The following is a 24,216-nucleotide window of genomic DNA, read 5'->3' as shown; positions in this document are numbered from 1 at the left end:
CCTGACATTTAAATCTATACTCGATGTTAACAAATTTTTCTTCTTCAGAAACGCTTTCTTTGCCATTGCCAGTCTACATTTAATATCCTCTCTACTTCGACCATCATCAGTTACTTTGCTCCCCAAATAGCAAAACTCATATACTACTTTAAGCGTCTCATTTACTAATCTAATTACCACAGCATCACCCGATTTAATTCGACTCCATCCCATATCTTCGTTTTGCTTTTGTTGATGTTGATCTTATATCCTTGACTTCATGCGTTTGGCGTTCTTTGCTTGCCGGGTTCCTGGTGCTGCGGAGTAGTTGTCAAGATGTGATGCAGCAGACAGTGACATCCAGTACGGGATGGAGGAAGAAAGCAGAAACTGTGTGGTGGCGTGTTTCGCTATGAGTGACGGAGGCGCCTACCGCCTACGGGCGACCCCGTCGCGTGCGCCGACCTCACGCACACGCAGCTGCCACGCGCCGCAGGCCACGTTGCGTAACGCAGCGGCAGTTGTCCTGGAAGCGGGCAGCGGGTTCACCAGGAGACCACACTGACTACCCCGCCTCGAATTTCTTCATACGTACAGCAGTTAGATTCAGAGACTGCACATTAGTTCTCTAACGCACTACGACGCTATAATCGAAGTTACCCGCTTCATGGCATATTTCATGTAATAACTGAGCTAACATAAAACTTAAAAATGATGTAATTTACACTACTGACCATCAAAATTGCTACACCAAGAAGAAATGCAGATGATAAACGGGTATTCAATGGACAACTGAGATGTGATTACATTCTCACGCAATTGGGGAGCATAGATCCTCAGTACCCAGAACAACCACCTCTGGCCGTAATAACGGACTACGCCTGGGCATTGAGTCAAACAGAGCTTCGATGGCGTGTACAGGTACAGCTGCCCATGCAGCTTCAACACGATACCACAGTTCATCAAGAGTAGTGACTGGTGTATTGTAACGAGCCAGTTACTCAGCCACTATTGACCAGACGTTTTCAGTTGGTGAGGGATCTGGAGAATGAGCTGGCCAGAACAGCAGTCGAAAAATTTCTGTATCCAGAAAGGACCGTACAGGACCTGCAACATGCGGTCGTGCATTATCCTGCTGGAATGTAGGGTTTCGCAGGGATCGAATGAAGGATAGAGCCACGGATCGTAACACATCTGAAATGTAACGTCTGCTGTTCAAAGTGCCGTCAATGCGAACAAGAGGTGACCGAGAAGTGTAACCAATGACACCCCATACCATCACGCCGGGTGATACGCCAGTATGGCGATGACGAATACCCGCTTCCAATGTGCGTTCGCCAAACACGGATGCGACCATCATGATGCCGTAAACAGAACCTGGATTCATCCGAAAAAATAACGTTTTGCCTTTCGTGCACCCAGGTTCGTCGTCGAGTACACCATCGCAGGCGCTCCTGTCTGTGATGCAGCGTCAAGGTTAACAGCAGCCGTGGTCTCCGAACTGATAGTCCATGCCGCTGCAAACGTCGTGAAACTGTTCGTGCAGATGGTTGTTGTCTTCCAAACGTCCCCATCTGTTGACTCAGGGATCGAGACGTGGCTGCACGATACGTCACAGCCATGCGGATAAGATGCCTCTCATCTCTATTGATAGTGATACGAGGCCGTTGGGATCCAGCACGCCGATCCGTATTACTCTCCTGAGCCCACCGATTCCATATTCTGCTAACAGTCATTGCATCTCGACCAACGCGATCAGCAATGTCGAGATACGATAAACCGCAATCGCGATAGCCTACAATCCGACCTCTATCTAAGTCGGAAACGTGATGGTACGCATTTCTTCTCCTTATACGAGGCATAACAACGACGTTTCACCAGGCAACGCCGTTCTACTGCTGTTTGTGTATGAGAAATCGGTTTGAAACGTTCCTCATGTCGGCACGTTTAGGTGTCGCCACCGGCGCCAACCTTGTGTGAATGCTCTGAAAAGCTAATCACTTGCATATCACAGCATCTTCTTCGTGTAGGTTAAATTTCACCTTTGTAGCACGTCATCTTTCTCGTCTGTATCACTTCATCTTCGTGGTGTAGCAATATTAATGGCCAGTAGTGTAGTTGGTACAGTGGGAAATATCATGAAGCAGTTCACTGTGGTTCGCAGAGTGTGGGTGTTGTTACAGATCGCTGCTGAGGCAACGTGCGGCGTGAGGAACTCCCCGGAGTCCACTTTTAGCGCGGCGCCCGGCGCCAGCAGTTTAAAGGTCGCATTAATTAGGACGGCTCTGACCGCGGGGCACTGCCTTACGGTCCGGTCGAATCGGCTGCCTCACTCTAGAGGGCCTATACAGGGCGATTCTTGCTAACGTTTCAAAACGCCGCATGTGACAAAGACGTCGCTGAGACAAGTAATTTAATGTAAGATACATAGGGCCTCAAATTTCGGGAAATACCCCATAAGTGGATGACAAATGCTGAACACGTGACGTCACGGTTGGGCTTGTCGAACCTACCCTCAGCGGTAGGGGGCAGTGCAACACCTTCTCTCCGCTAGGCTACTCTGTTTTCTAGCGCCTTTTGTGGATCTGATCTGTTGTAATCGTAGAGGTTACAGAGTTGTTGAATTTTGGAACACGTATTATGTTCGAGTATAATGACTTCCCTGGGGACTAGAAATCTACCCTGTAGATTCAGCGTGGGTTTCGAAAATGACGGTCTTGTGAAACCCAGCTCGCGCTGTTCGTCCACGAGACTCAGAGGGCCATAGATACGGGTTCCCAGGTAGATGCTGTTTTTCTTGGCTTCCGCAAAGCTTTTGATACAATTCACCACAGTCGTTTAATGAACAAAGTAAGAGCATATGGACTATCAGACCAATTGTGTGATTGGATTGAATAATTCCTAGTAATCAGAATGCAGCATGTCATTCTCAATGGAGAGAAGTCTTCCGAAGCAAAAGTGATTTCAGGTGTGCCGCAGCGGAGTGTTGTAGGACCGTTGCTATTCACAATATATATAAATGACCTTGTGGATAACATCGGAAGTTCACTGAGGCTTTTTGCGGATGACGCTGTAGTATGTCGAGAGATTGTAACAATGGAAAATTGTACTGAGATGCAGGAGGATCTGCAACGAACTGACTCAAGGTGCAGGGAATGGCAATTGAATCTGAATGTACACAAGTGTAATGTGCTGCGAATACATAGAAAGATAGATCCCTTATCATTTAGCTACAATATAGCAGGTCAGCAACTGGAAGCAGTTAATTCCATAAATTATCTGGGAGTACGCATTAGGAGTGATTCAAAATGGAATGATCATATAAAGTTGATCGTCGGTAAAGCAGATGCCAGACTGAGATTCATTGGAAGAATTCCGGGGAAATGCAGTCAGAAAACAAAGGAAGTAGGTTACAGTACACTTGTTCGCCCACTGCTTGAATACTGCTCACCGATGTGGGATCCGTTCCAGATAGTTCAAATGTGTATGAAATGTTATGGGACTTAACTGCTAAGGTCATCAGTCCCTAAGATTACACACTACTTAAACTAAGTTATCCTAAAGACAAACACACACACACCCATGCCCGAGAGAGGACTCGATCCTCCACCGGGACCAGCAGCACAGTCCATGACTGGAGCGCCTTAGACCGCTAGGCTAAACCCACGCGGCGTACCAGATAGGGTTGATAGAAGAGATAGAGAAGATCCAACGGAGAGCAGCGCGCTTCGTTACAGGATCATTTAGTAATCGCGAAAGCGTTACTGAGATGACAGATAAACTATAGTGGAAGACTCTTCAAGAGAGACGTTCAGTAGCTCGGCATGGGCTTTTGTTTAAGTTCCGAGAATATACCTTCACCGAGGAGCCAAGCATTATATTGCTCCCTCCCACATATATCTCGCGAAAAGACCGTGAGGATAAAATCTTGGAGATTAGAGCCCACCCAATGGCATTCCGACAACCTTTCTTTCCACGAACAATACGAGACTGGAATAGAAGGGAGAACCGATAGAGGTATTCAGGGTACGCTCCGCCACACATCGTCTGGTGGTTTGCGGAGTATGGGTGTGGATGTAGATACTGGGCGAACATAAGGTAGACAAGCGATTTTTTTGCTTTTCCTGGTCTACCTTAGTATCAGTCTCTATCTGAAACGTTCTTGATTTTGAATGGAACGCCCAATCAGTTTGACAATACGAGTACCCATTACTTCGGAACGCTATGGGGGGGGGGGGGGGGGGGGGGGAGTTGTAAGTCTTGTTATCCTTAGGTACGGCTTTTCTTCTTTGAAAGTGTGAGCCATGGTCTGAGCACGGAGTATCTTTATGATACTCCGAGCGTGTAGATAGAGGCAAGTGTAAGTGAGCGTTTTCTTCTTCTTCTTCTTCTTCTTCTTCTTCTTCTTGTGTTACCACCTCTGTGGGACCACGGGTAGCCCCTTCGTGCAATGCATTTTCCTCTTCTTCTCCCAGGACCTCTTCATTCTTTCTCTTCTCTCCCGCTCTTCTTCCGAGATTTTCAGTTTCCGTTTCTCCTGTCGGCTCCACTGGCGACATTCTAATCTTTTCCTGTATTCTTTTCTGTCTTTGACCTCCGGCGTATTTGTCGGTGTATATTTGTTCCTCCAATTTTCCTTTCCTTCGACCTTGATCCCCAATTCCAACCAGTCCTTCCGAAGTTCAACAACCCACTTGGTTGCTGTCTTTCCTCTTGTCCTCCCTGTTTCTGTGCATACTCATCCTAACTTCTTGTCCAGCAAACCTAGCCCTTTTTAGTCTGGTTTCCCCGGATATTGTTCTCAGGTTCCGGTACAATTCTTCCCTAGGTCTTCGCATCCACGTCTTTTGGGACCTAGTAATTTTCTCAGTATTTTTCTCTTTTCTTTCTCTAGTTGTTCTGCCGCAATTCTTCCTAGTCTCATCGCCTCAGCAGCATATAATACTGCATTCCTTACCTTTGCCTTGTAGTGGCTTCTCTATGCCTCTGTGGATATATTCTTTTTATTGTATATGTCTCTGACGAGTCAGCTATCGGGGCGGACGGTTTCCTATACACACTGTGACGCAGAGACCCGTCCGAACTTCCGCTTTAAATCACTTCAAGGAAATGTAGCGGTCTCTGCGTTTCTAGTGAGCGACGTGGCACTGTGCAGCCCCGTACAAGTGGCTGCCGCGCTGTGTGACGAATGGCTCCGTAGCACCCGGAGAAATACGCTCGCCCTCAAGCTGTCGGCGCGCGGTCGCAGTCGGCCTGGTGGGAGTATACGAGTGTGTTTACAGTGACTCCCACCTGGCCAACTCGACACGGCGACCTCGCCTTCACTCCCACGCCGTGCCTACCCTAGTCCGGTCTGCGACCCGTGACGCCTGTCCGCTCTCTTTTGATAGACGCCAGAGGAGTGGATGTAGGAAGACGCGGCAAGTTATCTTGGATGAAGAGACATAGACAGACAGGTAGACGAGTAACTCCGGGCGGGATCCCCACGGCAGTGTATTGGGACCGGGGTATTCATATTAAGTGTTAATAATCTTGCAGAAAATATGAATAGCAACTTCAGAATTCTCGCAGATTTTTCGGTTACCCACAATGAAGTACTATCTGAAGAACTAAAAAACAAAGAAAAAACTGCAGAAACATTCCTTTGCAATTTGTAATTTATTTGCGTGAAACACGTAATTACATGCATAGCGACCCGCCAGGTTAGCCGCGAGCGCTAACGCGCTGCTTCCTGTGCTCTGGTAGGCGCGCCCGGCGGCTTAACGGCGGAGGCCGGTGTGCCAGCCAGCCAGGATGTGGTTTTTAGGCGGTTTTCCACATATCGCTAGGTGAATACCGGGCTGGTCCCCACGTCCCGCCTCAGTTACACGGCTCGCAGAGATCTGAACAGATTTGCACTATTCCTTGGATTACACTAGACACAGACAGTTGAGTTACAGCCACGATTTTAGATGTTTTTTGAACGTCTCTCCAGTTCATTGAAGTATTTTGCTTCATTAATATGGGAACTGTTTGCTGTTTTTTATTTCTTTAGTCTTCTGTGTATCATGTGGTAATTTTGTTCTTGTCCAGTATTGGGATCATGAATTTCTTCACTACGACATGTATATTTCTTACCTTTTCCAGTTAATACTATTGTTTGAAAAATATACATAGAATGGTACAAGGACGTCCCATTAAGTCCAGTGCTGGGGTGTTTGCCAATATCAGACAACCCTGGCAGTAGTGTCATACGAAGTTTGTGTTGGGGAGGGCACTCAGCTTAGGTAGATAGTGCAGTAATGTTGACCATCGTACTTCGGTGGTGTAATGATTAGCATTTCTGCCTAGCAAGCAAGAAGACACGTGTTCGAGTTCCCGCCGCAGCACAAATTTTCATTTATTTCGTCTGTTTCGATCAGTACTTCCTGAATGTTTGACCGTATCTATTTTTTACACGCTGTATTTGATCATTAAGTCGGGATTCTGTTATTTGCGTTTACTGACAGCCATAATTTCAAGTAATTTTACTTTTTTTTCCATTATTTGCTCTACAGTAGTGGTTCCCAGCATTTCTTAGACCATTACTTCTAATTGCAATAAGACATAATAAGACACCCCCCCCCCACCCACCCACGCCCCCCTGGCCATTTGTTGTCCTCCCACCAACTTGAGCACCTAACTAAACTGTATATTGAAAGACTTTTCTTGGAACACTGTTATTTTTTATGTAATGATAATTAAATGGACACCCTAGCTGCAAACAGGCGTTGATGTACCTCATTAGGGACATGTTGAAAATGTGTGCCCCGACCGGGACTCGAACCCGGGATCTCCTGCTTACATAGCAGACGCTCTATCCATCTGAGCCACCGAGGACACGGGGAGCGTGCAGGGGATAAGTCCCTGCAGTTGCGCTATCCTCTGTGCCCTCGGTGGCTCAGATGGATAGAGCGTCTGCCATGTAAGCAGGAGATCCCGGGTTCGAATCCCGGTCGGGGCACACATTTTCAACATGTCCCTAATGAGGTACATCAACGCCTGTTTGCAGCTAGGGTGTCCATTTAATTATCATTTAATTTCTTGCAAAGCTGCATGGTCATCTACGGTAACTGTTCTTTCGGTCACAGATACTATCGTCATGTCGGCATGTATGTTATTTTTTAAGTGATGAACGATTAACGATATTTGTGTGTGTGTGTGTGTGTGTGTGTGTGTGTGTGTGTGTGTGTGTGTGTGTTGAGGATGAATGACGAACGAATTCGTGGTGAATCACAAGTGCTACTAACAACTTCTTCCCAGAAGATATATATCGACACGTTACAAAACACGCTTTTCCTGCATTATTCCTCTCCACTGCACCATCTGATTGACCAGCACACTGCAGCCCCATTTAAAATCAAAGTAGTTCAGATATGTGCACTATAATTACTGTTTGTAAATCACTTCTTTGCTGCACTCCTTGTTTTAGAATTGGCGGAAATTGGATGACTTCATGCTGTTACTTCTTTGCCTCTGACCACAGCCAAGAATAATAATAATAATAATAATGTGTGCGCGGGACTAGGTCATTGCTCTGTCGTGCTGTCTATTGCTTCATTTATCTGGTTCAAGGCAACTAATGAAGCAATATGTGGTCTACTGCAGGTACTACATATAACTTGGAGAAGACATCTTGAGATATTCGGCATTTGTTATGTATCTCTCACTTTTATCATCAACAATGTTCAGGACAAAGCACGACATGTGTGTGTAGTGGGTGTTCTATGTAAGGAATCTGTATCCTCCACCGCGTTAATGCTGCTTATTAAGGAAAGTAATAATTGACAACTTACTCTACTGGCTATTAAAATTGCATCACCAAGAAGAAATGCAGATGATAAACGGGTATTCATTGGAGAAACATATTATACTAGAACTGACATGTGATTACATTTTCACGCATTTTGGGTGCATAGTTCCTGAGAAATCAGTACCCAGAACAACCACCTCTGGCCGTAATAACGGCCTTCATACCCCTGGGCATTGATTCGAACAGAGCTTGGATGGGGTGTACAGGTACAGATGCCCAAGCAGCTTCAACACGATACCACAGTTCATCAAGAGTAGTGATTGGCGTATTGTGACGAGCCAGTTCTCGGCCACCATTGACCAGACGTTTTCAGTTGGTGAGAGATCTGGAGAATGTGCTGACCATGACAGCAGTCGAACATTTTCTGTGTCTAGAAAGGCCCATACAGGACCTGTAACATGCTGTCGTGCATTATCCTGCTGAAATGTACGGTTTCGCAGAGATCGAACGAAAGGTAGAGTCACGGCTCGTAACACATCTGAAATGTTCAAAGTGCTGTCAATGCGAACGAGAGGTGACCAGACGTGTAACCAATGGCACCCAATACCATCACGCCTGGTGATACGCCAGTATAGCGATGACGAATACGCGCTTCCAATGTGCGTTCACCGCGATGTCGAAAAACACGGAGGCGACCATCATGATGCTGTAAACAGAACCTGCATACATTCGAAAAAATGATGTTTTGCCATTCGTGCACCCAGGCTCGTCGTCGAGTACACCATCGCAGGCGCTCCTGTCTGTGATGCAGCGTCAAGGGTAACCGCAGCCATAGTCTCCGAGCTGACAGTCTGTGCTGCTGTAAACGTCGTCGAACTGAACTGTTCGTGCAGATGGTTGTCTTGCGAACGTCCCCGTCTGTTGACTCAGGGATCGAGACGTGGCTGCTCGATCCGTTACAGCCATGCGGATAAAATGCCTGTCATATCGACTGCTAGTGATAAGAGGCCGTTGCGATCCAGCACGGCGTTCCGTATTACCCTTCTGAACCCATTGATTCCATACTCTGCTAACAGTCACTGGTTCTCGACCAACGCAAGCAACAATGTTGCGATACGATAAACCGCAATCGCTATAGGCTACAATCCGACCTTTATCTAAGTCGGAAACGTGATGGTACTCATTTCTCCTCCTTACACGAGGCGTCACAACAACGTTTCACCAGGCAACGCCGGTCAACTGCTGTTTGTGTATGAGAAATCGGTTGGGATCTTTCGGCATGTCAGCACGTTGTAGGTGTCGCCACCGGCACCAACGCTGTGTGAATTTTCTGAAAAGCTAATCGTTTGCATATCACAACATCTTCTTCCTGCTGGTTAATTTTCGCGTCTGTAGCATTTAAACTTCGTGATGGAGCACATTTAATGGCCAGTAGTGTATATAATTGGAATCAGAGTCTTAGAAAATTGTGATAATAGTAATGATCGTTTGAAAATAGTTCAGTTTCGTGACTGGAACAGAATGGAATCGCTTAGTTTTTTTACCCCTCTGGGGATAATTACGTTGGGAACCACTGCTCTCTGGAGAACACCACATTTAATACCCAAATTGCCGTGGCGTCCTAGACATCAGGCGCCGACTGCAGCCCGCACAACTTGTACGTCGTTTGGGTAGCCACGACCTCCGCCCCTTCGGAACGGACTCCGTCTAAACTCCGGGGTCAGGCCGGCAGGTGGCGACAACAGCGTTCCATCCCGGTCACCAGGCGGCGGTAGAGGTTGACGCACCGCACCTTTTGCTGCATCTGAGGGCCATGCGCCGAAAATAGGCTTGCATGTGCCTTTCCACGAGGCAGCAATTTAGTCCAGTGTGCGAGCTTAGCAGAGTTGTTCCTTTGCAGCCAGCAACCAACCAGATATCCACTGCTTATCATTCTAGACTCCTCCGTCTGGACTCTTAATCTTTATCTGCACGTACTGTATGGAACGTGGCATAATTTCTACTATTTCACGTTTCTTGTAGTGGCCATTTCCGCAGCAGCTATGTATAAATTGCAGTTGTTTCAAAGAAAACGCTCTTTTTTGCATGCTGCACATCGAAATTATTTTTGTTTAAGCACCCAGACCCAATACTGCCCACCAGTGTGGGACCCGTATCAGATAGGGTTGATAGAAGAGATAGAGAAGATCCAACGGAGAGCAGCGCGCTTCGTTACGGGATCATTTAGTAATCGCAACAGCGTTACGGAGATGATAGATAAACTCCAGTGGAAGACTCTGCAGGAGAGACGCTCAGTAGCTCGGTACGGGCTTTTGTTGAAGTTTCGAGAACATATCTTCACCGAGGAGTCAAGCTGTATATTGGTCCCTCCTACGTATATCTCGCGAAGAGACGATGAGGATAAAATCACAGAGATTAGAGCCCACACAGAGGCATACCGACAATCTTTTTCTTTCCACGAGCAGTACGAGACTGGAATAGAAGTGAGAACCGCTAGAGGTACTCAGGGTACCCTCCGCCACACACCGTCAGGTGGCTTGCGGAGTATGGATGTAAATGTGGATGTCGTGCCCTCTACACCCTCCCCCCCCCCCCTTCCCTCCCCACCCACTGAGAGAAACGCCGCGTGCACTGGCTGCTGTTACTCACCGCCCAGACGGGACAGAGAGAGAGAGAGGTGTGCACACACCATTAGCTGGTGACGGGCAGCTGTCTGGTCTGGTTCTGTCTTGTGCGTGGCCCGCGTCGCTTGGCGAGACTCCAGACCGCCAATCAGCGCCGCTTGTGAGCTGGGCTGGGGAGACTGCAGGCTGCAGCGTACCCTGCCAGTGGCTGTGACGCAATCCTGTACAGGCGAGTGCGGCGAGCGTTCGTCAAAGATTTTTTTTTGGGGGGGGGGGGAGTGTAGGGGGCCATGGGAATCATAGACGCAACCCCTCCCCCCTTTCAGTCCCCAGAAAATACATTAGTAGAAGCAATGATAATTAATCGAAACCCTCAGCTGCCAACGGTTAAAGGCTACCCGGCCACTGACTTCTTCTGTGCGAATGCGCAGACTTTGCCCCTACTCTGACGCGAATCGTCACCCTAGTTGGCGCGAGTAATGAGTCAATGGGCAAATATCGTTCAGAAACATTACGAATATACGTTGTGGACAATTCTGAGTGCGGGTCTCAGGGGAAGCGTGCAAGGGATAAGTCCCTGCAGTCGCGTTATCCTCTGTGGCCTCGCTATCCTCTGTGGCCTCGGTGGCTCAGATGGATAGAGCGTCTGCCATGTAAGCAGAAGATCCCTGGTTCGAGTCCCGCTCGGTGCACACGTTTTGAGCTGTCCACATTGACGTATGTCAACACCACCTGTTGGCAGCTGAGGTTTTCGAGTAATTATCATTTCTTCAAGCTGCATGGTCATCATAGGTATCTCTTCTTTCAGAACTGTTACTATCTTCATATTAGTAGAAGCGTTTATGCTGGGTGGCGCACGAAAAACCGGCCCCCGGTACTAGACTGTTCGTTGTCATCCGCCAGTTGTCACTTATTGTTTCGAACCTGTTGTGACTATGTTTTGTACTGCCCGTAGGAAGCTCGCTGCGACTTTGTTAAAACGTATGAAGTAAATATCTTAGCGAGATGTACCCTCTTCAAGAAAGAATTGCAATAGTGAGGCGTACCTGCCTTCGGTTCAATTGAAGAAACGCGCGACATTTTTGCAAAGATGTTTCCTGGCGTTTCCATACCAGCAAAGAGCACTTTACAGGATCCCGTGACAAAGTGTGTTGTACAAGGTCAGTCAGCAACGCAAAAATGAATCCAGCCGTGTCCGTTCGATAACCTGCTTTGATCATGGATATTAGAGCACGGATGATCCAGAGTGCAAACAAGTCAATCCTAAAATTGTCGCAACAAGTGAACGCACTAGTCAGTGTGTTTTACACGATATAAGGATAAAGTTCTACAAAATGTCATGTAACTTCCTGGCAGATTAAAACTAAGTGCCGGACCGAGACTCGAACTCGGGACCTTAGCCTTTCGCCGGCAAGTGCTCTACCGTCTGAGCTACCCAAGCACGACTCACGTCCCGTCCTCACAGTTTTAATTCCGCCAATACCTCATCTCCTACCTTCCAAACTTCGCAAAACCGTTCCTGCATACCTTGCAGAGTTAGCACTCCTGGAAAAAAGGACATTGCAGAGACATGGTTTAGCCACAGCCTGCGGGATGTTTCCAAATGGTTAAAATGGCTCTGAGCACTATGGGACTTAACATCTGAGGTTATCAGTCCCCTACACTTAGAACTACTTAAACGTAACTAACCTAAGGACAACAAATACACCCATTCCCGAGGCAGGATTCGAACCTGCGCCCGTAGCGATCGCGCGGTTCCAGACTGTAGCGCCCAGAACTGCTCGTCCACTCCGGACGGCAGGATGTTTCCAGAATGACATTTGCGCTCTGCAGCGGAGACTGCGCTGATATGGAACTTCCTGGCAGATTTGTTCAGCAAGGTAAGCAGGAGAGCTTCTGCGAAGTTTGGAGGAGGAGGGGGGGAGGAGGAGATTAGTGTTTAACGTCCTGTCGACAACGAGGTCATTAGAGACGGAGCGCAAGCTCGAGTGAGGGAAGGATGGGGAAGGAAATCGGCCGTGCCCTTTCAAAGGAACCATCCCGGCATTTGCCTGAAGCGATTTAGGGAAATCACGGAAAACCTATATCAGGATGGCCGGAGACGGGATTGAACCGTCGTCCTCCCGAATGCGAGTCCAGTGTGCTAACCACGCGAAGTTTGGAAGGTAGGCGACGAGGTACTGGCGGAATTAAAGCTGTGAGGACGGGGCGTGAGTCGTGCTTGGGTAGCTCCGATGGTAGAGCACTTGCCCGCGAAAGGCAAACGTTCTGAGTTAGAGTCTCAGTCCGCCACATAGTTTTAATCTACCAGAAACTTTCATATCAACGCACACTCAGCTGCAGAGTGAACATTTTATTCTGGAAATGTCATGTGTCCATGAACTGAGGAAGGGAGATAACACAAATAATGTGGATTATTGTACGTGTCTATTTTAAACGGTTCAGCTGTGTTCCATGAATGATGATCCCTGGTTCCTTCTGACAGTACATGTGAACTCCCACAATACCATATACTGCTCAACAAACAATCGCTACACGATTAATGATGAACATCTTCACAGTGAAAAAGACGGATTGCGGGTCCAATGTTTATTAAAACAACAACAACAACAAAAATGGTTAAAATGGCTCTGAGCACTATGGGACTTAACATCTGAGGTCATCAGTCCCCTAGAACAGAACTACTTAATCCTAACTAACCTAAGGACATCACACACATCCATGCCCTAGGCAGGATTCGAACCTGCGACCGTAGCGGTCGTGCGGTTCCAGACTGAAGAGCCTAGAACCGCTCGGCCACATCGGCCGGCTTGAAACAACAGTACACACTGCTGTGCACATACGAATCTTTGAGGAATTTTAGGCAGAGTTGACCCCTCATGAACGTACATACGCTGTATTTCAACAGGATGGGGTGACCCGTCATTCTTCACGCTAGTCAGTCTCACGAATTCGTGAAAGATTCACAGAAGAAACGAGTGTCAGCATAGGATTTTCCCGCCGAGTTCACCAGATCTAACCACTTTTGACTGTTGTGTGTGAGACAGTCTGAAGGGAAAAGTCTATACAAGCAACCCTATAACGTTAGAAGACGTAAAAGACAATAGTTGTTATTAAACTGTGAAAACTGGTGCGGCAAAGTAGCGCAAAGTTCATGTTAACATGTAGGGCGCGCGCAAAAGTGCATTGAAGCACTAGGTAATTTTCAGCACCTAATGTAATGAAAAACACAATATGAATACAGTAAAACAGACCTTTTCATTAGATTATTTGTTATCTCTCTATTATCTAATTGTTACAGATTTATCTATTTGTTTTCTATCTTCTCGTGGCTGGCAGCACTTCGTGCTTAAATGGCGAGCAGTCTGCAGTCTGGGAGCGGTATTTCGTTCACTGGCCCGTACAAGATGTTTAAAAAGGTATCGTACATTTCTACAGAGGTAGCATTGGTCAAGACTAGAAGAAAAGACCCTACGATGATGTGTCTGGAAAGCAATAGCTGTTGAGATACGGGCCAGTCTCGTCCCCATCTGTCTTTCACGTAGAGGTAGACATTATGGGCAGTACTGAACGTTGTTACCTCCTATCCTGACACATCCGTTTTCCGCAGTGATTCATGCACTGTTTGAAATACACCCAGTTCCGTTCGGACTACTTAACATGCACTGATCACACACCGCTGTAACGTCTGCAAATTGTCGATGGGTTGGTACATACACAAATGTCTCTAAACGTCACTGTAGCCAGAAACCCATCGGATTCCGGTGGACGGGAGGCTATGACAGCGGATCTCCTCTACATCTACATCTACGTCCATACTCCGCAAGCCATCTAACGGTGTGTGGAGAAGGGTACCCTGAGTACCTCTATCGGTTCTCCCTTCTACTACAGTCTCGTATTGTTCGTGGAAAGAAGGATTGTCGGTATGCCTCTGTGTGGGCTCTAATCTCTCTGATTTTATCCTCCTGGTCTCTTCGCGAGATATACGTAGGAGGGAGCAATATTCTGCTTGACTCATCGGTAAAGGTATATTCTCGGAACTTAAACAAAAGCCCGTACCGAGCTACTGAGCGTCTCTCCAGCAGAGTCTTCCACTGGAGTTTATCTATCATCTCCGTAACGCTTTCGCGATTACTAAATGATCCTGTAACGAAGCGCGCTGCTCTCCGTTGGATCTGCTCTATCTCTTCTATCAACCCTATCTGGTACGGATCCCACACTGCTGAGCAGTATTCAAGCAATGGGCGAACAAGCGTACTGTAACCTACTTCCTTTGTTTTCGGATTGCCTCGATCAGTTTATCGTCCATGAAACGTTGTGGTGAGGTATGCCGTAAGGAAATGGTGGGGGGATGCCCTGTCGTCCATAAACCAGTCTTTCTGCAAGGGCAACGTTCTCCATTAATGCTGGCAATTCAACTCGCAGCAATTAGTGGTAGGCAGAACCTGTTAATTTGTCTAGTAGAGTTGTGGCCCTGTAAATCTGTCATCGACAATTTTTGCCCGTACACTGACAATAAAGCGCTGCTGATGCTTCACTTCCATGATTGCTCGAGGATCTGCCCATACGTGCATACTGCGGTGAAGTTTATTTGGCCATCTCTTCTGAATTCTGCTTCACGTGGAAGTAAAATCCAGAATCCACAATGAAATTTTCACTCTACAGCGGAGTGTGTGCTGATACTAAACAGAGACTCGAACTCGGGACCTTTGCTTTTCGCGGGCAAGTGCTCTACCAGCTGAGCTACCCAAGCACTACTTACATCCCGTCCTCACAGCTTTGCCAGTAGAGCACTTGCCAGCGAAAGGCAAAGGTCCCGAGTTCGAGTCTTGGTCCGGCACACAGTTTTAATCTGCCAGGAAGCGTGTTGTGGATCTTCAACGGCCCATGTGTCTTCAGGCATCGAGTTTTTTTTCTACTGTATCTTTATCTTTATTTCCAAATTAGATCACGCGTGTTGGCACTAAGGAAGTTCATCTATCTTATACTGCCCGTAAAAAAAATTGTTTCGTAACGTTATTAGCTTGTTTTTTTTTCGTCTAAATATTCTTACCAAAGGAACATTACCTAACAATGTACTAACTTGTGGGTAATGCACAAATAATAGCGAAACAAGTTTAGAATTACTATTCTGGAGCAACTCGGAATGACCGTGCGGTTTTAGGCGCCATGTCAGGGGATTCCGTGGCCCCTCCCTCCGGAGGTTCGAGTCCTCCATCGGGCGTGGGCGTGTGTGTGTGTGTGTGTGTGTGTGTGTGTGTGTGTGTGTGTGTGTGTGTGTGTGTGTGTGTGTGTGTGTGTGTTCTTAGCATAAGTTAAAGTAGTGTGTAAGTCTAGGGACCAATGACCACAGCAGTTTGGTGCCGTAGGAATTCACACATATTTGAACACACACTATTCAGGAAAACCGCCATACGTTCATTTGAAAAAACTAATCCGATTCTCGTACACATACAGACACACAATCTATTCCCCTCCGTTCAAGTAGTCTATCGCTCACTATTTCGCTCATCGCTGTTTCAAGCAAATAAACACTACACCATGCCCCTGTCATGCTGCAATATTATCAAGCAGACGGAACTACCCAGATGAGGTGGACGGAAGGCCGTGCTGCGGCCGAAGACTGAGAGGGAGAATAGTGGTGAGGGCCGGTAAGCTCTGGATGCCCCCCCCCCCCCCACCGCCCTCCAGGATTTCCTCTCCCAGATGACTGTCATTAATTTTGATAAGGGCCAGCCAACGGCGAGGAGACGGGCTTCCTGTCACGTCCGAGCCGTACAGCTTGATTTGAAACGATGGACCCAGTTCCTAATGTATAGACACTAATGTTAATGAAATTTCCTGAGAGTGGTTCTAGGCGCTTCAATCTGGAACCGCGCTACCGCTACGGTCGCAGGTTCGAATCCTGCCTCGGGCATGGATGTGTGTGATGTCCTTAGGTTAGTTAGGTTTAAGTAGTTCCAAGTCCTAGGGGACTGGTGGGAAAAAAATGGCTCTGAGCACTATGGAACTTAACATCTAACGTCATCACTCCCCTAGAACTTAGAACTACTTAAATCTAACTAACCTAAGGACATCACACACATCCATGCCCGAGGCAGGATTCGAACCTGCGACCGTAGCAGTGCGCGGTTCCGGACTGAAGTGCCTAGAACCGCAAGGCCACCGCGGCCGGCTAGGGGATTGATGACCTCAGATGTTAAGTCCCGTAGTGTTCAGTCATTTGAACCATTTTCTATTTTAGGCTTTCACTAAGGTAGTTAGCTTTGTGGAAACTGTTATACTTTCATATACTGCCCGAAGTAATACAGTTATTATTCCCGAACACTATTTTACGAGTCGAACAGGAGATGAAATGACTAGTAGAGGGCGAAGTACTCTCCGCAGTGCACTGTATGGTGGCTTGCAGGTTATGTATGTAGGTATAGACGTCAAGTATTCCGAAAAATTGACTTTAATGTGATCAATGTAAGTGTCGTAAACTATTATTCTGTGCTATCGTACGTGTTCACAATAACCAAATAGTCATCGTAGGCACTTCTGTGTATTATGCAGTCACATGTTTTGTGACAAGTTTGTTATTACCTATAAAACTAAATTACCTTAACATTTTTTTTAAAATTTAGTCCACATGCATGAACATGATTTTATTAGAATCTGTGGAAGATATATTAGACTCTCTGTTTCTTTTTATTTATTTATTCGAATAACGCTTTTGGAGGGTACGATAAATCAACTTTGGTTTTGCTTCTTTGTGTTAATTCTTCGTTGCTCCCAGACTTCCTTCCTTCTCTTCGTCGGTCCATTTCCTTCCTTTTGTTGACGTCTTTCTTTCTTAAAAACCTGTCCTTTCTGTTGCTGCTCTAGAAAGTATAGTGTTATCTACAGTATTACGTCAATTCTAATTCCAGTGGTTTTCGTATCTTCGTCAATTTCACTTAACCATGTGAGGTTGGATTTGTAGCTGTTTAGTAAGTTGAAAGTCTAATTGGTTAGGATCTCATTAGTACGTATCTATAGAACAAAAAGCTAATGTAATGTTAATCTAACTGTTGGGTTATGGGCTATGGTAATTACATATGTCCGTATGTTGCACACAGTCTCTCTCTCTCTCTCTCTCTCTCTCTCTCTCTCTCTCTCTCTCTCTCGTGTGTAAATAGGACAGTGCTGCCACCCTAACGAAGTCTGTAGTTAACTTCGTCGAGTAAAGGTCGATTAACATTGGATATCAGCAAAGGTAACGAACCCGCGGTGTGTTGCAACGTGAAAAATAATTTTCAGTTTTGCGAAGTTTTTCGGTCGTTTATGGTTTTTGCGAAAACCAAATGTCACGTACAAACAATTAGTTGCAAACAAAACAATAACTCTCTGGATGTATCTCTGGGCGCATAAACTCCAGAGATAATAGTAATACAGTCGTGCTGGTGTTCAACGAGCTTTCTTAAATACTGTCTTATCCTTGCACCCAGCTGAAGGCAGTTATAGTCTAATAATATGGCGTATAAGAGGCTTAAGCCGTCGAAGAAGGTGAGTGCAAGCTTAGGTTTTTACTGTTTTTGCTAGCAAATTTTAAATAAGTAGTTTCGCTGACATGGTGCAATGCCAGCTTATTCGTACTTTCTTTGATTTGTAATTAGTTTAGCAGTTGCTGTTCCCTGCCTTACTGCAAAACTCGGCGAAAGATGCAAGCAAATGAAATATATATAAAAATATACCTAGCTCCGCTTCAGGGAATGTTTTCTGTCTAACGGCAGTTGTTTCCCATGACGTCAGCTAGCGCCAGGCGACGTTTGTCGCAAGGAATTTGAGAGACCCCGTCTTCCTCCTAAGACACGTTAGAGGCATTTTCTCCGGTGTTTGGGGACGAACTTAACAATTTATATCTTTTCAGTGTGCAGTCAGTCGAAACACGTCGTTCACGAGAGATCCCGTGTGGACGGAAATCATCGGTTTATTTCCAGTTACAAACAAAATCATTTTCGAAGCAAAAATTTGTTTCCATTCAATAAAGCATTCCCAGATTACTCTAGAGTGGTATTCGCTTTATCGACGTGTATTAATTGGGACAGCAAAACACGAAGAATAACCAGTACTAAAGCAGCGACAGCACCGCCGAATTAATACACGTCGATGAAGCGAATACCACACTAGACTAATCTGGGAGTGCTTTATCGAATGGAAACAAATTTTTGCTTCGAAATTGATTTTATTTGTATCTGGATACAAGCCGTGCATTCCGACTGTGCTTCTCGGAAGAATGACTGTGTCCGAAAGCTTAAATATGTTAGCAGTCGTTTTGGCTGTGCCTGTCTGCGATTCAGCACCTCCTCTATGTCGTGAGTAGTTATCTACCCTACCCATATTGCTATTCTTTCCTGGACTTTGCATTCAACGTGTGCGTTACACTATTTCAGTCACGATGGCTTTGACAAGAATATTAGTAACATAATAAATAGGATATGACGTATTATCAATATTTTGCTGGTTGCCGTAGCGTAAGGTAGTTAGATACTGGCAATGAATTTAAATAAGTAGCCTATACATTTAACGATAGCGAGAATTAATTATGAGAAATCAGTGGTTTACGTGACAATTTCTCAGAAAAAAGGCGGCCCCCTGTGGCCGAGCGGTTCTAGGCACTTCAGTCTGGAACCGCGCGACCGTTACGGTCGCAGGTTCGAATCCTGCCTCGGGCATGGAAGTGTGCGATGTACTTAGTTAGGTTTAAGTAGTTCTAAGTTCTAGGGGACTGATGACCTCAGAAGTTGAGTCCCATAGTGCTCAGAGACCTATGAACCATTTTGATTTGGACGAGGAGCATCGTCCACTGATGTCACACCGTTTGCGAACTTCCTACTCCATTCGTAGACTTGCTGCTGTGACAAACATGCACCACCGTAATGAACCTTCATTTGTCGATAAATTTCAATAGCTTTCACACCTTCACTACGCAAAAACCGAATAACAGAACGCTGTTCTTTCCTGGTGGAAATCGGACGGCCATATTTATACTGGTACTGCGACGGTATGTGTGCATCTGCGCTTTGCTGCCACCTACAGGCCATTCTGCACGCTGTTTGTAGCACGCTTACCAACTTACAGGATAACGGCACTAAATTTCGATTTGTTATTACAAGTTTAATCCTCGTATTTTGCCGTACGATATATATTCGAAACTTTTCTGTCTCTCCAGACATGGAAGTAACTATAGCGCTTTTTGATGAAACAGTGTAATTCTGTTACCAGCGTTTAGCACATCCTCAAATAAGTATATTATGGCGTGGTACATGTTAATATTTACGATGTTCTGCGAGCGCTACTTAGCTTTAATCGAAACCTATTTGTTTGGAAATCGCTAAGTAACTACATGTTTTCATTATTCCAGCTTGCATCAGACATTTTGTGATGTATATATGCAGACTGAAGCGACAATTGAAAATTTGTACAAAGGCCAGGATTCAAACCCATGTCACCTGCTCATTAGGCAGATGCGTTAACCACTACGCCACCCAGCACTCGCACAACTGCATGGACTACCCTAGGTCACCTCCCCCCTCAGTGCAAATTCCCATTCACTCGTCAGCGCACGTGGTATTCCCCTTAAAGTAAAACAATATTGCAGGGGCTCCTGAACTGTATCGCATGAAACGAGAGATTCTGCCTGAAATCCAGCCATGCGTGCTTTCATCAGGTGGAGAGCCTCTGCAATGTCGTTCGTGTTCAGGGGGAATACGAAGCAGTCTGAGGCGTGAATGGGGATTTGGATTCGGGAGGGAGGCGTGCTAGGGTAGTAGGTGCAGCTGTGCAGATCCACTGTGGCACGGCGGCGTAGTGGTTGGCGCATCTACCCACTGAGCAGCAGACCCATGTTTGAGTCCACCGCCTCCGTACAAGTTTGTCGCTTCAGTCTGTATATGTACATCAAAGATCTTTTAGCTCTGAAAACGTCTCTGGAACGGCACAGTTTCATTCGATTAAGATAGTTTGTGACATACAACAAAAAATACTTTATAGATACATGTAATGGTATCAGCTTCCCAACCAGTCCCTCTAGCAACGTTACTGAAATGTTTTTATACAGAGGCTCCTGACACTCTGCTTCCGTTTCTTTTTTCCTGTGATGTTAAGTACCATATACGCACTGTGTGATCAGAAGTATGCGGACACCCGGCTGAAAATGACTTAAAAGTTCGTGGCCTTCTCCGTCGGTAATGATGGAATTAAATATGGTGTTGGCCCACCCTTAGTCTTGATGACAGCTTCCACCCTCGCAGGCATACGTTCAATCAGGTGCTGGAAGGTGTCTTGGGGAATGGCAGCCCATCTCCGCAGAGTGCTGCACTGAGGAGGGGTATCGATGTCGGTCGGTGAGGCCTGCAACGAAGTCGGCGTTCCAAAAAGTCCCAAAGGTGTTCCACAGGATTCAGGTCAGGACTCTGTGCAGGCCAGTCTATTACAGCAATGTTATTGTCGTGTAACCACTCCGCCACAGGCCGTGCATTATGAACAAGTGCTCGATCGTGTTGAAAGAAGCAATCACCATCCCCGAATTACTCTTCATCAGTGGGAAGGAACAAGGTGCTTAAAGCATCAATGTAGGCCTGTGCTGTGATAGTGCCACGCAATACAACAAGGGGGTGCAAGCTCCCCCACCATGAAAAACACCACCACAGCATAACACCACCGCCTCCTAATTTTACTGTTGGTACTACATACGCTGGCAGTTGATGTTCACCGGCCATTCACCATACCCACACCCTGCCATCGGACCGCCAGATAGTGCACCATGATTCATCACCCCACACAACGTTTTTCCACTGCTCATCGTCCACTGTTTACGCTTCTTACACCAAGCGAGGCATCGTTTGGCATTTACTGATGTGATGTGTGGCTTGTGAGCAGCCGCTCGACCATGAAATCCAAGTTTTCTCATCTCCCGCCTAACTGTCTTAGTACTTGCAGTGGATCTTGATGAGGTTAGGAATTCCTGTGTGATGGTCTGGATAGATGTCTGCCTATTACACATCATGCACCTCTTCAACTGCCAGCGGTCTCTGTCAGTCAGCAGACGAGGTCGGCCTGTACACTTTTGTTCTATACGTGTCCCTTAACGGTTCTACCTCACTGTCGCATCGGAAACAGTGGAGCTAGGTGTGTCTAGGAGTGTGGAAATCTCGCGTACAGACGTATGACACGAGTGACACCCAGTCATCTTACCACGTTCGAAATCCGTGAGTTCGCGGAGCGCCCCATACAGCTCTCACAATGTCTAATGACTACTGACGTCGCTGATATGGAGTTCCTGGTAGTAGGTGGCGGTACAATGAACCGAATATGAAAAAAGCATGATTTTGGTGCTGTCCGGATACTTTTGATCACATAGTGTAGTTGCCTGCCGCTATATTCAGAATTGATACGTACTACAGAACAATACAGCATACTGTATGAGTATTGTAATGATACAATGATGGAGCCGCCCTTGATTTCCATATACCGAATATGCTTTTGATTAACCTACACGCACATAACAGATATAATTGAAAATAATTTCGTACGAAATTAGTGTTTTCTGTGGTCGGTCGACGTGATATTTGTAGTCAGCAGAAATAGCTCTTCTGCAAGAAGTACACGAGTAGAACGGGAAAAAAACTGAACTAGTACAACGGAACGTAATCTGCGCCATGTACTTTACATTGGTTTGTGTAGTATCGATGTACTTTTACGCTACGTTACAGGGAACCTGCCATCAAAATTTCAGACATAGTCAGTTGAAACACAAACGGGGTCCAGTGCGCGCGAAAATATCAAACTAACTGATCGCTTCTTGCCCGCCTCGGTAGCTGCGGTGGACTGCTAGCCGATGGGGCCACGGTTCGATTCCCGACCGGGTGGGAGATTTTCTCCGCTCTGGGACTGCGCGTTGTGTTATCCTTACTTTCATATAGGTACTACTGACACGAAAGTTGCAAAAACACGTCGTCGGATCGTTTTTTCACCACGGAGATGGCTGTGTGGACACGCAAAAAGAAGAAAGAAAATCGCGTCCAGTTCGTCGCATCGCGATTTGCCCTTGAGCCCGCACGTGTTCGCACGCATAGGATAATTGAAGTTCACGTAGGGCAATTGAAGCGCTGGCAAGTCTCTGGATACCATCGCGCCGTCTGAGTGCCGCTAAAGGTGGTGAGGTGTGCGGGCGTGCCGTGCCGTGCATAGCTGCCGTGTAACCAGACGCCGCGGGCGCACCCTCTGCTGACGAGAGCCGGCAGTGGAGTCACTCCACTGCTCCCCCACTGAGCGGACACTCGCCCGCTGCTTCCGCTGCACTGCAGCACGCGGCGCTTCGTTCACCGATCTCTGCACTGCCACGACCTTTGAAAAGAATATACGCTGCAACACCTCTACTTTCTGACACTTTCTCACGTGTTCAAAGATAAATCTCTTAATATTTGATGTGGAAGGCGAATCGTTTCACTTACGAGCAGAACACGGCAGGTGCCATAACGGGATATCACAGGAACCTCGCTCAGTGGAAGACGGTCAAAGTAAGTTTCTGAAAAATCGGCGTTCATATGTTTTCGAGGTATTTTATGTACCTAGTAACCTACTTAACGTCGTGTTGCGGCGCTTCTGAGTGCCTGCACGATATTAGGCAGGTCTACCAGTTTCTTTGGCTCTTCAGTGTATATCGCGGTAGCAGAGGGCGTTCGTAGTCAACAGCTTCTGGATGTGTGGTTCAGGAGGCGCACACGATTGATCCTGCACGACCACCGTCTGACGGAAACTTGCAATCCCTGCGCCATTGGGTCCACCAGATCCTGCACAACCAGTATCGTCATCCGACGGAAACTTAGTTTTTTTGTGAACTGTGATTCCCATGGATTGGTATTGATACATGGTAGCACAAAGGCTTTCCCTAAAAAGTGTGTGGTTTGCGATGATACAAAAGTTCCCAATGCTGAAGACTGAAATTACTTGCCACATAAACTAGCCACATGAGTGCACCATACCACAGAGGAGGTTAGTATTCAACAACGTGTCTGTCGTATCGACTTTCTTGTTCTGACTAATGTCTGTGGTTCGAAGATGTGTGGGTACACATTCACTCCTAACAATCTGTGCCTGGTGACAAATAGGGTGTGGCGTCCGGTTGAAGGTAGGTCTGTAGGTGGTGTGACTACACAATCTTAAGAGCAATTTTCCTGCCGAGAAGTCTGTCAACGCACCATTTTCTCCCAAGAAGTCGACCTGAGCTTACAGTCTGCTACTAGGCTGTGTTCCAACGTCAGCCATCTACATCTACATCTATACTCCGCAAGCCACCCAACGGTGTGTGGCGGAGGGCACTTTACGTGCCACTGTCATTACCCCCCTTTCCTATTCCACTCGCGTATGGTTCGCTGGAAGAACGACTGCCGGAAGACCTCCGTGCGCGCTCGAATCTCTCTAATTTTACATTCGTGATCTCCTCGGGAGGTATAAGTAGGGGGAAGCAATATATTCGATACCTCATCCAGAAACGCACCCTCTCGAAACCTGGCGAGCAAGCTACACCGCGATGCAGAGCGCCTGTCTTGCAGAGTCTGCCACTTGAGTTTGCTAAACATCTACGTAACGCTATCACGATTACCAAATAACCCTGTGACGAAACGCGCCCCTCCTCTTTGGATCTTGTTTATCTCCTCCATCATCCCAACCTGGCACGGATCCCACACTGATCAGCAATACTCAAGTATAGGTCGAACGAGTGTTTTGTAAGCCACCTCCTCTGTTGATGGACTACATTTTCTAAGGACTCTCCCAATGAATCTCAACCTGCCACCCGCCTTACCAACAACTTAGTTT

At 46.6% G+C, this 24,216-nt stretch overlaps 1 protein-coding gene and 2 non-coding genes across 4 annotated transcripts in view; 2 read left to right on the top strand and 1 right to left on the bottom strand.

Moving 5' to 3' along the window:
* Nucleotides 1-24,216, top strand: part of LOC126293600 (myc box-dependent-interacting protein 1) — a 420,229-nt gene that overhangs the window by 321,922 nt on the left and 74,091 nt on the right. The window lies entirely within an intron of this gene.
* Trnat-ugu (transfer RNA threonine (anticodon UGU)) lies at nt 6,764-6,837 on the bottom strand. The gene has a single exon. It is a non-coding gene; the product is annotated as a tRNA-Thr (tRNA).
* On the top strand, nt 6,887-6,961 carry Trnat-ugu (transfer RNA threonine (anticodon UGU)). The gene has a single exon. It is a non-coding gene; the product is annotated as a tRNA-Thr (tRNA).

The sequence above is a fragment of the Schistocerca gregaria genome, chromosome 10 (genome assembly GCF_023897955.1).
Source record: "Schistocerca gregaria isolate iqSchGreg1 chromosome 10, iqSchGreg1.2, whole genome shotgun sequence".
Classification (NCBI taxonomy): Eukaryota; Metazoa; Arthropoda; class Insecta; order Orthoptera; family Acrididae; genus Schistocerca; species Schistocerca gregaria.
The sequence above is the reverse complement of the archived record's forward strand: the minus strand, read 5'-3'. Positions and strand labels throughout refer to the sequence as shown.